This window comes from Lutra lutra, chromosome 4 (genome assembly GCF_902655055.1).
Source record: "Lutra lutra chromosome 4, mLutLut1.2, whole genome shotgun sequence".
NCBI lineage: Eukaryota > Metazoa > Chordata > Mammalia > Carnivora > Mustelidae > Lutra > Lutra lutra.
In genome coordinates this window covers 42,215,025-42,228,239 of record NC_062281.1, presented here as the reverse complement: position 1 = coordinate 42,228,239, position 13,215 = coordinate 42,215,025, and the positions used below count along the sequence as shown (strand labels likewise).

At 43.9% G+C, this 13,215-nt stretch overlaps 1 pseudogene; it reads right to left on the bottom strand.

Annotated features, from left to right (window-relative positions):
• Nucleotides 1-2,553: 2,553 nt before the first annotated feature.
• On the bottom strand, nucleotides 2,554-3,032 carry LOC125098941 (60S ribosomal protein L23a-like; annotated as a pseudogene).
• Between the last annotated feature and the right edge of the window lie 10,183 nt (nucleotides 3,033-13,215).

Genomic DNA, 13,215 nt, shown 5'->3' with positions numbered 1-13,215 from the left:
TTTCCTGCCCTCAGATATTGGCGCCCCTGGTTGTTGAGCTTTCTGACTCACCGGGACTTACACCATCATGCTCACCCTCCCACAACCCCCTATAGTCCACATTCTCAGGCCTTTGGACCCAAAAAGAAGTACCCCATGAGCCTTCCTGGTTCTCCAGCTTGTGGATCAGCCTCCATAACCACGTGAGCCAGTTCCTAGAATGAATCTCCTATATATGCTATTGTACAAGCCATTCATGGTTCTGTTTCTCTGGAGAATGCCTGACTAATACACCTATCTCGAACAGTAGGTTAGGTCTAATCAAATTTCTAATCAAATGCAGAATAGTTGAGGCCCTGAACCTCTGGGGCTTCACCCCGGTAATGCCATTTTGTGGTGACACCCTACCGAGCAGCCAGCCAGCTGGTCTCCCCATATCTTAACTGCCACGCAGAAAGCTTTCAGGGGATTGAGGACACTGAGCAATGTTATTACTGCTGAGATGACATAATCACTTTGGGTAAATTTACCCAGATGCCTTTTGCCTGATTCCCCTCAGGCTGTCCAGAGATTAGACTAAGATTCCTGGATTCTTGCATAAACTTGTGCTTCGACTTGGCTGTCCAGGGCTGGACTCTTAAACCTCTTCAGGAGCTGAAGAGGAAACAACTTGAGGAAGTTGGGTAGGAGCACACCAGAGGGAGAAGATTTGATTATTTGAGTGGCTCACCATTCATTCAACAGATACTCCCTTCCCGGAGAACCTGCACATTGAAAGTTACAGGAGTGTTGGTGCATGGGGGATGCAGAATTGAATGAAATTCTGCCGCCATATTTAACATAGAGCTGGAATAGTTCAAACAATTAAGCTTCCTCAGTGCTCTCTGGAGAAGGAGAGTGTTTTGTAGCCGTTATGTTTGCCTAGAGTTAGACACAGCGTTAAGAGGATCAAATCAACCTACACTTATTTAGTTGGAAAGAAGTTTGGAGACAATGAAGAGAGGATTTGCTGACGCTATGCTTGCTCATTTATGTTTGTGGAAATGCTCTGTTTGACTTCATTTATGAGTGGCTTTATCTTTCCAGGATATTTGGTTCCTGATCTATTTATAAAATGTTTCCAAGCTTGTTCTGCATTCTTCTAACACTTCCTGATAAAAATATCTTTTGCTCTCAGTCTAGAGCTTTGTTTCTCTGCAAGGATCTAGGCTACTTGTTTTCTTCTCTATTTATTTTCTATTCAGGCCAAGGCAACTCACATTATTTGCTGTATGCATGCCTCAAGTGCCTCAGAGCAGAGACTGAATCTCATCCATCTTTTTTTGCCTCTGCACAGCTGGTACATGAGAGTGCAATTAAGAACAGTTACCTTTTATTGAGCAGCTACTACCCAGACTTAAGCCCTGCATCCAATGTACTTACTATCTGGTAGGAAGAGATGGCCAAGAACACAAACAACCAAAATAAGAAGCAAAATCTGTAACGTGCCATTGGGAGTCATAGGCAAATGTGTTAGGGTACTGAAAACGATCCTACTTGTTTTGGGGGTTCAATAAAATTTTTATAGATGGAATGAGATTTGAATTGGACTGGGAATGATTGTTAGGATTTCAACATTTATTTCATATTATTGAGCACTCTTTCTCTTATATGGTATGGTTCAAAGTCTGTGTCTAGCTGAGCACATAGAGTCTAGCAGAAGAGACAACATGTATATTCCCTGAGACTGTTTTGGGGGGCAAGTAAACAAAACCAGCTCCTGCTGGCTTAGGCAAAAAAGGCACTTGAATGGCTTGTACAATTTCAAGTTCCAGGAAGGGAGGCAGCATCAGGTGGCATCGGTCAAATAATGTGATCCTGGCTTGGGCTTCCTCTCCCCACCCCACCCCCCCATTTCAATTTGGCTTCCTCTTTGTGGTAGTGGTTAGAAGTCATGGTGTGGAAATTGGCCACTGACACCTTCTAGATTACATCATCTCAGCTGGCAGACTTAAACAAGGAGAGACCGTTTCACTTTCCACATATATGATCCTGAGAAAAGATGCTGATTGGCCTGGTTTGGGTCATGTGCTCATAATTATAGCTAGATGGTCCCGGAGCCACCTTTGGGAACCATGTTAGATCCACATGAGTGAGGGAAGGGCAATTCTCTAACTGCGGGGCGGACCTGTTATCAAAAAAAGGAGAGGAGCCATGGAAGAAGGAATCTCGGGCAGACGAGCACAACAGATACCCTTTACACACGTAAACAAAAAAAAGTTTTAACAAAATGTGAAAAGGGCTGTAATAGAGCTGTGCATTAAATTCCACAGGAACAATGAGAAAGGACTGATTCATGTCAAGGAGAGGGCATTCCTGAGGGAGCAATGTACGTAAGCAATGGCACAGAGATGAGAAAGCAGTGGAGAACTTCTGGTCCACTCTGGTTCACCACTGGGGAGGTATTCCAAGAGGAACAGAAGGAATCGAAGATGATAGGGAAGGTTTTGGAGATATGTCTAAAGCGGGGTCTCTGGGCCCTGCTGGGGAAAGCTTTTTTTCTCTTTTTAAATCATGAAAAAACTGTATTTAGATTTAGCCAGCTGGACTCAGTTTAGATGATCCCAATTATGTTGGCATCATAGGGGCCAGCCGAACGTATGCCTTCTTCTCTCCATCAGGCCTGATTAAGGTGTTGACCTTGGCTACATCAATCTCATAGAGCTTCTTCACAGCCTGTTTGATCTGGTGCTTGTTGGCCTTGACATCCACAATGAACACAAGTGTGTTGTTGTCTTCTATTTTCTTCATGGCTGACTCAGTAGTCAGGGGGAACTTGATGATGGCGTAGTGATCAAGCTTGTTTCTCCTAGAGGCGCTCTTTCGAGGGTATTTGGGCTGCCTTCCGAGACGCAGAGTCTTGGGTCGTCGGAACGTAGGTGATGTGCGGATCTTCTTTTTTTTGTGACTGTGGACGCCTTTCAGCACTGCTTTCTTAGCCTTCAAAGCCTTTGCTTTGGCTTCGGCTTTGGGAGGGGCAGGGGCTTCCTTCTTAGCTTTCGGCGCCATCTTCGTAAAAGGGATCTGGGAAAGCTTTTAATGCAAGCTCAGTCTTGACTTAAGTTGGTGGACTCCAAAGGAGGGACGTGATTGAAATTGTCCTTTAAAAACGTGCCCGGGTTAAGTGTGTGTGGTATATAGATAGCCATGCTCTCTATTTCCTAGCCCCTCACCTCGCAGCGCACCCCCCTCCACCCGCCCCATCTCCAGAGCCCTAGGCTCTCTGGAAACTCCCCGTGGCTGCCTCTTCAGCCTTCAACTCCCCTACACTTTCAATTTTGTGCTATTTGGGAAAAGCCTAACCCAGGGCAGGCCCATCTTTCTAGTGCTCTCTCCATACCTGACTCCATAGCTGAGGAGTGCTGGAGAAAGTCACACTCCAGGGCAAACTGAGCCAAGAGAAATCCCAGACGGCTGACTTACGACCAGCCCTCAGCACTGCCTAGACAACCACTTTCATCCACTGTCCACTTTCCCACATGAAGACTTCAGATCTTTTCCACTGTTTTAAACTTTTACCCTCCCATCTCATGCCACCCGGCTGGTGGATCTCACCTTCCACTTCACAAGAGAACGGAATCCCCTCGATTTGCCGTGGCCCTCCTCCCTCCTTCTCTGCCTCTCCCTCTGGGGGCAATTCCTCTCCCTGCCTCAGCCCCACCACCGCACCCATGCATTGGACTCCGGGGCTCTGCCTTGAGCACCCTCCTTACACGATCCCTTCGTTCTTCTGTAACCGGTCTCTTTAATCCGTATCTTTCCCATCAACATCAAACATATTCAGTTCTCTCACTTTATTAAACTTCCTGAAGGACTTAGCTACAACCATCCACATTTTCTCCTCTTTCACTCCCCCTCCCCCCATCGTGTCTCCCTCTGACCACCATCTTTCCCACTGACAAGTTCTTGCTAAGCGCATCAGTTCAGATATTCACCTTACTTCACATTCTTAACTACTTCCTCCTTCGGTAAACTTTCTTTTCCTTGGCTCCATGATGCCACCCTCTTGCTTTCTTCCAAACTCTCTAGCTATGATTATTTTTTTGTGGTAAAATATAAATAACATAAAATTTGTGTTTTATCCATTTAAAAATAGACAATTCAGGGTCATTAATAACCTTGTTGTGCAACCATCACCACTATCTCTTTCCAAAACTTTATCACCCTAAACAGAAACTCTGTACCCATTAATAAATAACTCCCCATCTCTCCCTCCCCTGATAGACCCTGGTAGCTTCTAATCTACTTTCTGTCTCTATGAACTGGCCTATTCTAGATACCTCATATAAATAGAATCATATAATATTTGTCCTTTTCTGCCTGGTTTATTTCACTTATAAGGTCTTCCAGAATCATCCATATTTTAGAGAGTAGGAGAACTTTATTTCTTTTTACGGCTGAATAACATTTCACTGTATGGATATACTATATCCGTTGATATATCTTTTGGCTCCTACAAATAATGCTACAGTGAACATTGGCATATAAGTATCTGTTTGAGTCCCTGCTTTCAATAAATTAGGATATATACCTAGAAGTGAGATTGCTGGGTCCTATGGTAATTATATGTTTAGCTTTTTGAGGAACCCCCATACTGTTCCACAGTGGCTGTACCATTTTATCATCCCACCAGCAATGCACGAGCATTCCAATTTCTCTACATTGTCACCAACACATTATTTTCCATTCTATAAATTACAGTCATCGTATTCGTTTGCTCAGTCTGCCATAACAGAATGCCACAGATGGGTAGCTTAAACAACACATCTTGATTTTCTCACAGTTCTTAAGGCCAAAATTCCAAGATCAAGATGCCAGTAGGGTTGGTTTCTGATTAGGCCTCTCTTCCTAGTTTGCAGACAGCAACTTCTCACTTGTCCTCACATGTCCTTTTTTCTGTTCATGCTAGGAGAGAGAAAGAGAGAGAGAGAGAGAGGAGCATACTCTGGAGTCTCTTCCTCTTCTTATAAGGACATCAGTGCTATTGGATTAGGGCCCTACCCTTATTACTTCATTTAACTTTAATGATCTCAAAGGCCACATCTCCAAACAGTCACGTTGGGGGTTAGGGCTCTAACATATTAATCTGGGGTTGGAGAGACACACAAATCAGTCCCTAACAGACATCCTAATAGGTATGAGATCGTATTTCATTGTGGTTTTCTCTAGACATTCTTTTATCCCCTTTGATGATTCAACCTACTCTTCCTAGCCATAAAGGTTGGAGGTGTCAAGACTTGTCCAGAAGCCCTCTCCTCTTCTCATCCCACACGCGCTATCTACAGTTTCAGTAAATGCCAGTGAATCCCAATCTTAAAATGGAGAACTCTTTCCTGAATTCCAGATTCTTTTACCAAATCTATTCAATACTGGGAGGCTTTATGTATTGTCTGTGGAAATAAACTCTTCTGTAGTGCTTACCATGTGCCAAGCACTATTTTAACAGCTTTACGATCAGCTCATCTTCTCCTCATCACAACCCCAGGAGAAAGGTAGTGTTACTCCTAGTTACAGACAAGGGGGCTGTGTCTAACAGATTTATATTAACTTGAGTGTGCTCCCACAGTTGGTAAATAGCAGGGCCTGTGTCCAAACCCAGGCAGATGGCTCCAGGGTCCATACTTTTAATTACTTTGTTATGTTGTTTCTCAAATAGCCCCTTAAACTCAGTTGGTCCAGAGTCAGATTTCTGGTTTTCATTCCTTTGTTAGTTTCCTAGGGCTCCTATCACAAAGTACCACAAACAGGGTGGCTTACAAAACAGAGATTTGTTGTCTCATAGTTCTGGAGGCTGGAAGTCTGGGATCTAGATGTTGGCAGGGTTGATTACTGCTGAAGACAATGGGGAATATTCTGTTCCACTCCTCTCTGGTAGCCTCAGGCATGCCTTTACCTACAGATGGTGTTCTCCCTGTGTCTCACATGGTCTTCTCTTCATGAATGTCTCTGGGTCCAAATTTCCCCTTTTGATAAGGACAGCAGTCATTTTGGAGTAGGACCCACCCTAATGACTTCATTTTAATGTGATTACCACTGTAAAACACTATCTACACAAGGTCACATTCTGAGGTACTGGGGGTTAGGATTTTAACACCCCTTTTTTGAGGGGGCACAATTCATCCCATAACAAGCCCCAAATGTGGCCTACCATGTTTTTCCTAGCTCAGGGACTACCTTAATCATTTGTTCAAGTTAGAAACCTAGGAGTCAACCCGGCACTTCTCTCTCTCCTGCTGCCATGTCCAATGCCAAGTCCTGTTATGGCTCCTAAATCGCTCTTCCTATCTTCACTGTCCTCCGTCTCTATGGCCACCATCACAGGTCATGCTCTCATTCTCTCTCTCCTGGACTTCCGCAGCTGCCGAGAGGCGGTCCCTACTCACTCTCCAATTCAGTCTCTGTGCTGTAGCCAGAGTGATCTTCCTACCAGTTCTGACTTCTGACTTTAGCCACCCCATCCTCATTCCCTTCCTAAATTAAAATTCTCTGTTACTGAGAATCCCACTTGCTGTTAGAATACCAACCAAAACCCTTAACCTGGCCCACTAACACTCCCATGATGGGCCCCGGCCCCTCCCAGCTTCACTGAGGCCTTTGGTCCCTCTAGTGCTCCCCCTTCCCCCACTCTGTGCTTCTCTTTGTTTCTGGATGAACATTGCTCCCTGCCACCACTGGCACTTCACCCTTCCCTCTCCTCTGCTTGACACTTTCTCCAGTCCTTTCTCTCCTCTCTAATCTCCTCCTTGATCTCCCAGCTCCCGTCCTTTTCTCTGGGAGACCTACCCTGGCTCTCAAAGTTGGTTCCGTTTCCTTCCGTATATTCTCTTATTGACCTGTGTTCCCTTTCTTCACAACTCTTCCTTCTGTTTGAATCAGGCTCATTCTCAGTGGCCTCTGCCACCCTGGAAGCTCAGTGAAGAGAAGATCTGGTCTGTTCACTCCTCTAGGCACTAGGTCTGTCGCAGACTACACATTCAGGATGCATTTGTTAAGTGAGCGAATAGAGAGAGAGAGCGCTGCCTATGCTCTATTTGCCCCTACCTGATCCATTCCCCACTTCTCTGCACAGGGCAGCTGACCCCTGGGATTGCAGTCCTGGTTCCGTTTGGTCATCTGGCTTCTGAGCTGGAGCAGGGGGTGGGCTCCAAGAGATCAGAAGGGCAGAAGAAGAGAGACGTATCCCAGCTCCCTCTTTCCATGGCTGTAGCTCCTGAAGAAAGACAGCTCTGGAGTATCTTGGCCCTAGGCGGGGTTGCAGTTTCTCACTGTTGCTACTTTTTGGATGTGTCCCTATGACTTAAAAAAATTCTTTGCCCTGGGGTGCTTGGGTGGCTCAGTTGGTTAAGCATCCCACCCTTGGTTTTGGCTCAGGTCGTGATCTTGGGGCTGTGGGATTGAGCCCCACATCAGGCTCCATGCTCAGTACAGAGTCCACTTGGCCCTCTTCCTCTGCTCCCATGTCCCTCCCCCACATCTCAAACAAACAAACAAACAAACAAATTCTTTACCCTGCCCACACCTCTGAGTAGATCTCCCATGACCTGGCTAATAACACAGAAAGACCACTTTTTTTTTTTTTTAAGATTTTATTTATTTATTTGACAGAGATCACAAGTAGGTGGGATGGGGTAGAGGGAGAAGCAAGCTCCCTGCTGAGCAGAGAGCCCGATGCGGGGCTTGATTCCAGGACCCTGAGATCATGTCCTCAGCTGAAGGCAGAGGCTTAACCCACTGAGCCACCCAGGCACCCCCCCCTTTTTTCTTTTTAAGATTTTATTTTATTTATTTCTTAGGGAGAGAGTAAGAGCAAGGGGGAGGGAGAAAGAATCTGAAGCAGATTCTGCACTGAGCTCAGACCCTGATGTGGGGCTCCATTCCAGGATGACTGTGAGATCATGTGCTGAGCTGAAACCAAGAATTGGAGCTTAACGGACTGAGCCACCCAAAAAGTGGTCCCCGGAAAGACTACTGTCCAGGCAGCAAGGGCTGTACCAGAGACTCAGAAGAGAAATATGGGGAGAGATATATATGAGAAATGAGTCCTATACAGTTTAGTAACTGATCCCATGCTCTTTGGGAGTGGGAATTTTATTTCATTAATTCTTTAACCCCAATGCCTAGCTCTTACTAGATGCTCAGTAAATAGTGGTGGAGTGACTGATTGGAAGGATCACTAAAGATTCCAAGGTTCAAGTCTGTGTACTTGGGGAAATCAAGTCAATTTACAAGCAGCAGTTAAAGTAACAGTAAGAATGACACAGAAAGATACTGTAGAAATAGCATCATGTTTAAAGTCAGATGGATCTAAAGCCCAACTTTCCTATCCAGCCTTGGGCAAATGACCTGATATCTTCTCTCTTTGAGGTCAGTTTCTTTCTCTGTAAAATGGGAGTAAAAATCTCCAACTCACAGAGCTGCTATGAGGAATGCCTGAGATGATACAGCACATTCGGAACCATTCATGGGCTTCCTCTGGAAGGAGATTTCAGGTTACCATGAATCAGACCCTTAGTTGTATCTGTCCTGCTCCTTTCTGGAAACCATTGCAGATTTAAAAATCTTCCTCTACCTGCCCTCTGTGGAGTCCTAGAAAGTTATGGCTTGTGCCATGGTTAGTCATTAGCTTATATTTTAGCTCCTAGAACGCTGGGCTCTTCAAAGTGGGGCTGCCGATATAAGTCTTCCTCCTTTCATTGTGCTTTTAACCTTAGGCACTTGAGTTTGGACCAGCAGGAATACGTTAACTCCATAGCAGAGATGGAATCCAGACTCAAGTCTTTCTTTCACCTACGGTGCCCTTTGCATCTTTGTCTCCCCTGTTCTCTAAATGCCGTTGGCCAGACCAATGCCTGTTGGTTTCAAAGATCTAATTTCCTAACTCCAACTGGACAGACGCCTTCATATTTCAGTCTGTTAAATAATGGTTTGTTATGTCTGTTAAAAAATGGTGGTCTCTATGACTCTGTACTGAATTTGCTGAAATAACCATAAATGCTTCCCCAGCAGACAATGCAGTTGTGGGAACTGGGCAAACAAGAGGAAGAAGTTCTTTTTCAGGACATTTATAATTCAGATAATGACCTCTGTTGACCTGTTACCCAGGATTAACCTTCCCTTCTAACTCACGACATTTGACTTTCTTTTGGTTTTAGTTGTCACTCCTTTCTCCTTTAAGACATTGCTGGGGGATCTGTCTTTCAAAGACCCGTCAGGTTTTACTTTAGCATTCCAAGCCTCGGGTGTCCAAGAATTCTTGTTCAGCATACAGCTTACTCTGGTTGAACACTCACGGCTTCACACACATGCGAGTTCTATAAGTTTACCAAAGCCAGTAAGTGACTTTACACTGAGAAAATCTGCTTTCAAGGTGCAGATATTCTATATCTTAAATATGTATTAATATGTTGGAATAGTAAGACTGAAATACTCAAAGTCCATAAAATCCAATATAAAGATTAAAAAAATACACAATGACTTTTTATTTGAAACATACAATTTATTCTTTCCTGTAATTTCCTATTTTCTAGATTGCTTAGTCTACAGTTTCTTAGGTTTATATGAAAATGCTCCTGCTACCTCATGGGAATACTTGCATTCTCACCAAAGAATTGCTGAACTTCTCAGAGGCTGAGAAAGATCCAGGCTACCTCCATTATTTTTGAGGTTCCCAGTATGTTAAGTTTTTAAAAATTGCTAAAAGGATTAAAAATTATGGTGTTAAGGGCACCTGGGTGGCTCAGTTGTTTGGGCATCTGCCTTTGGTTCAGGTCATGATCTCAGGGTCCTGGGATCGAGTCCTGCATTGGGCTTCCTATTCAGCGGGAAGTCTGTTTCTCACTCTGCCCCTCCCCCCAGCTCATTTTCTCTCTCTCTCTCTCTCTCTCTCAAATAAATATTTAAAAATAATAATAATAATTGTGCTTTGAATGTTCACATTTTTAACAACTGATGACTGTAACACAATAAAATCACAACACAAAACAGTTGTGCTTGTCAGAAGATAATTTAAAGATTTAATTTTTTAAATCTAGAGTACACTAAAGGTGATATACTTTAGTCAGGGATCTCAATTTTAAGTTTCGATGAGGCGGTCTTCTTTCAATCCCATCAGCATATTTTTGCGTAATCTCCTATGGAGATAAAGTCAAAAGCCTAAATTCAAGGCCCTTTATAAATGCAAGGATGGGGCCAGATAGCCTTCCAGCTCCGTGCCTACCCCTCTTCCTCTTCCTTTCCCTTACCATAAGCCAAGAATATTTAGTTAATAAGTGGGAAACTAGATTATCATTTAGTAATACATAATGAATTAAAGATGATAATCAGGGGCGCCTGGGTGGCTCAGTGGGTTAAAGCCTCTGCCTTCTGCTCAGGTCATGATCTCAGGGTCCTGGGATCGAGCCCCACATTGGGCTCTCTGCTCAGCAGGGAGCCTGCTTCCCTCTCTCTCTCTTTGCCTGCCTCTCTGCCTACTTGTGATCTCTCTCTCTGTAAAATAAATAAAATCTAAAAAAAAAAATCCTTTAAAAAAAACATAAATAAAGATGATAATCATCGGGTCTTATCTATTTCAAAACTCTGAAATAATCCTAGCTTGGAGAAGTGTAACAAATAGGCTTTTCTTAGCCAATTTTTATAGGTATTGGTTTGATAAGTCTTGTTTAGATCACAAGCTCCTTACAAAGGAACTCTATTTATCCCAAGCTGTTACTAAAAACAATAATTAATCTCATTGGGTAGCTTCCATTTACACTATTTTAAGATTTAAGCAGGAAAACAATTTTCCATTTATGATATGGGCTATACTAACATTTACACATATATATTAGAGTTGTGAAAATATCTTGAACTCTGTGCTTATGAACACACACTCCATCACTCTTAGCCAATATATAATACATACATACAAGGACACATAAGCAAATACCCTTCACTCAAAGGACTGCCTCCTGGAAACACCCTGTCTCAGTTGTAGTAGCACAGAAAAGCTATGCAACCATCTGTGTGTAATTTGTAGCTGAAAGTACCCTTTCATACAGACAAGTTGGCTGTTCCATGGTGTCAACAGAAACCAGGTAGAGCTGGACTTAGATCATTAGCCATCTTGCCGTGGGAACTCCTGGGTCAGTGGGTCATAGGAGAGAGAGGGTGGATGGTGCAGCAGAGCGCATCAAAGCAGCAGCAGCAGAGAAAAGTCTAGCACCAAGGTCTTCCTAAGAGGCTGAGAAATCTCCCTGTAACCTCATCTGCTCTAGGCCAGCTGGGGTGGAAAGTGGATAAATGAAGGTCAAGCAACCTGGGTCTGAAGTTGAGCTTTTCCTTTTCACAAAGGTGAAAGTGCCAAGCACAGATGTAATCTCAGCAGAGATCACAAAAGAGGGTAGAGAACTGAGCATTTAGAGAATAAAATGAATTGACAAAGATATTCCCCTAATTAAACACCCAGAAAAAAATTTTGAATGTCAACCTCCGCCTAATGCATTCAAAAGCTTATTAAACAAGTAATAACTATTTATCAATGTTATTTTCAAAGTTACACATTTTTAAAGTAACCTTTTTCTTCCTAACAAAAAAAAAAAAAGAATGCCCCTCCCCACAAAAATATACTGTATTGAGTTAATGATTACCAATTCCCCTAGCACATAGAATAGATCAAAAGTCCAAATGGCCTTATGTGTTGCTTTTCTGAAAAAGAAAACTGGGTCATTTTTTTTTTTTTTTTTTTGTCAGAGAGAGAGGGAGAGAGAGCAAGCACAGGCAGACAGAATGGCAGGCAGAGGCAGAGGGAGAAGCAGGCTCCCCGCCAAGCAAGGAGCCCGATGTGGGACTCGATCCCAGGACGCTGGGATCATGACCTGAGCCGAAGGCAGCTGCTTAACCAACTGAGCCACCCAGGCGTCCCTGGGTCATCCTTTTAAGACATACAATTAGTAAACTGAAAACAATGGAAAGGGAAAATGTTTCCAGCAGGAAAAAAAAAGATGCTAAAGATTGAACTTTTTGTTCTCCTTGAGTAACTTAAGTGCTAGTTTCTCTAGGTGGATATTACCACCAAGTATGACAGTTAATCCTGAATAATGCAAACCTAGTTATAATTATTTGGAAGGTTAATTCTTTTTACTAACATGGTTGCAAAGTTGTGTTGTTTGTTGTCTGCTTCTGTAACTGGAGATCTAGATGACAATTTTCAAGGGCTCTGTGGATGAATGCTCCCATGCAAAGCAACAGAATTTCAAGCTCTTCTCTTATTCTAAAGCTACGAATCAATTGTTCATAAAAGTTAGAAAGTTTTGTTGCAATATTTGTTAGGTCTTTTCCCTCCAGAACTTCTTTCATTTCTTTTTAACAACAACAAAAAAAATTGAAAAGGAATATTCCGGAGGGAGTTTGTGATTGTTTGCTCAGACAAAAGCGGTCATCAGTCAAGGTTAAACAGTGACTGTGTGGCAAAGAACAGATTGGCAATTATTTGGTTTTAAATTCTGAACTTGAAATTAAAATGAGAAAAAGTTCCTTCTGGTGTCTTAAAGATCCCCACTGGTGTGAAACGTCTGCAGTTGCAAATGTGGGGGCTTTGGCTGTGCCAGGTGGGCTCTCCCAGGAACGGGTGCTGAGACGGGAAAGGGTGGGAAAGTCTTCTGGGGAAGTAAAAGCTGTGAAGACAAAGGGGAGGCAAGCCCGCTTGGGCAGGGGGCAGGTGCCCTCCAACCCAGGCCCACCTGACAAACACTGGGCTGGAATCGGGGATGCTTAAAGCACAGCTTGCCCAGTAAAGGCAGAAACGTCTAGGCCTTGTCCATGGCCTGCCTCAGTCAATTCTGGGGGCTACCCTAAAAAGAGAGAGACGCCTCCCCCCATCCTAAAAAACAAAAAAGCCCCGCTGGAGTGGCTACTGAAGGAGGTAGAAGCTGGAGGTTGTTGGCCAACCACGCACCATGCGGCTCCCAGCTGGGCTGCGAACCGGGGAGGGAGCATTAGAGGAGCTCTGCTCCCCAGGCCTCCAGTACCCTGTGCTGGCTGAGTCTCCCGTCTGTTCTCAAACCCCCTCAAGTCTCACCCATTTCCCTGACCCTCCTCTCCTTCCTCATGCTAAAGTCCAGGCGCTTCTCACTTTGTTATGCAGGGCAGTTAACGCGATAAAAATAGCTTCCTTCCTAGTCAGAGGAGTCTCCTCTTTTCTATTCAAAGAGGCCTACCACC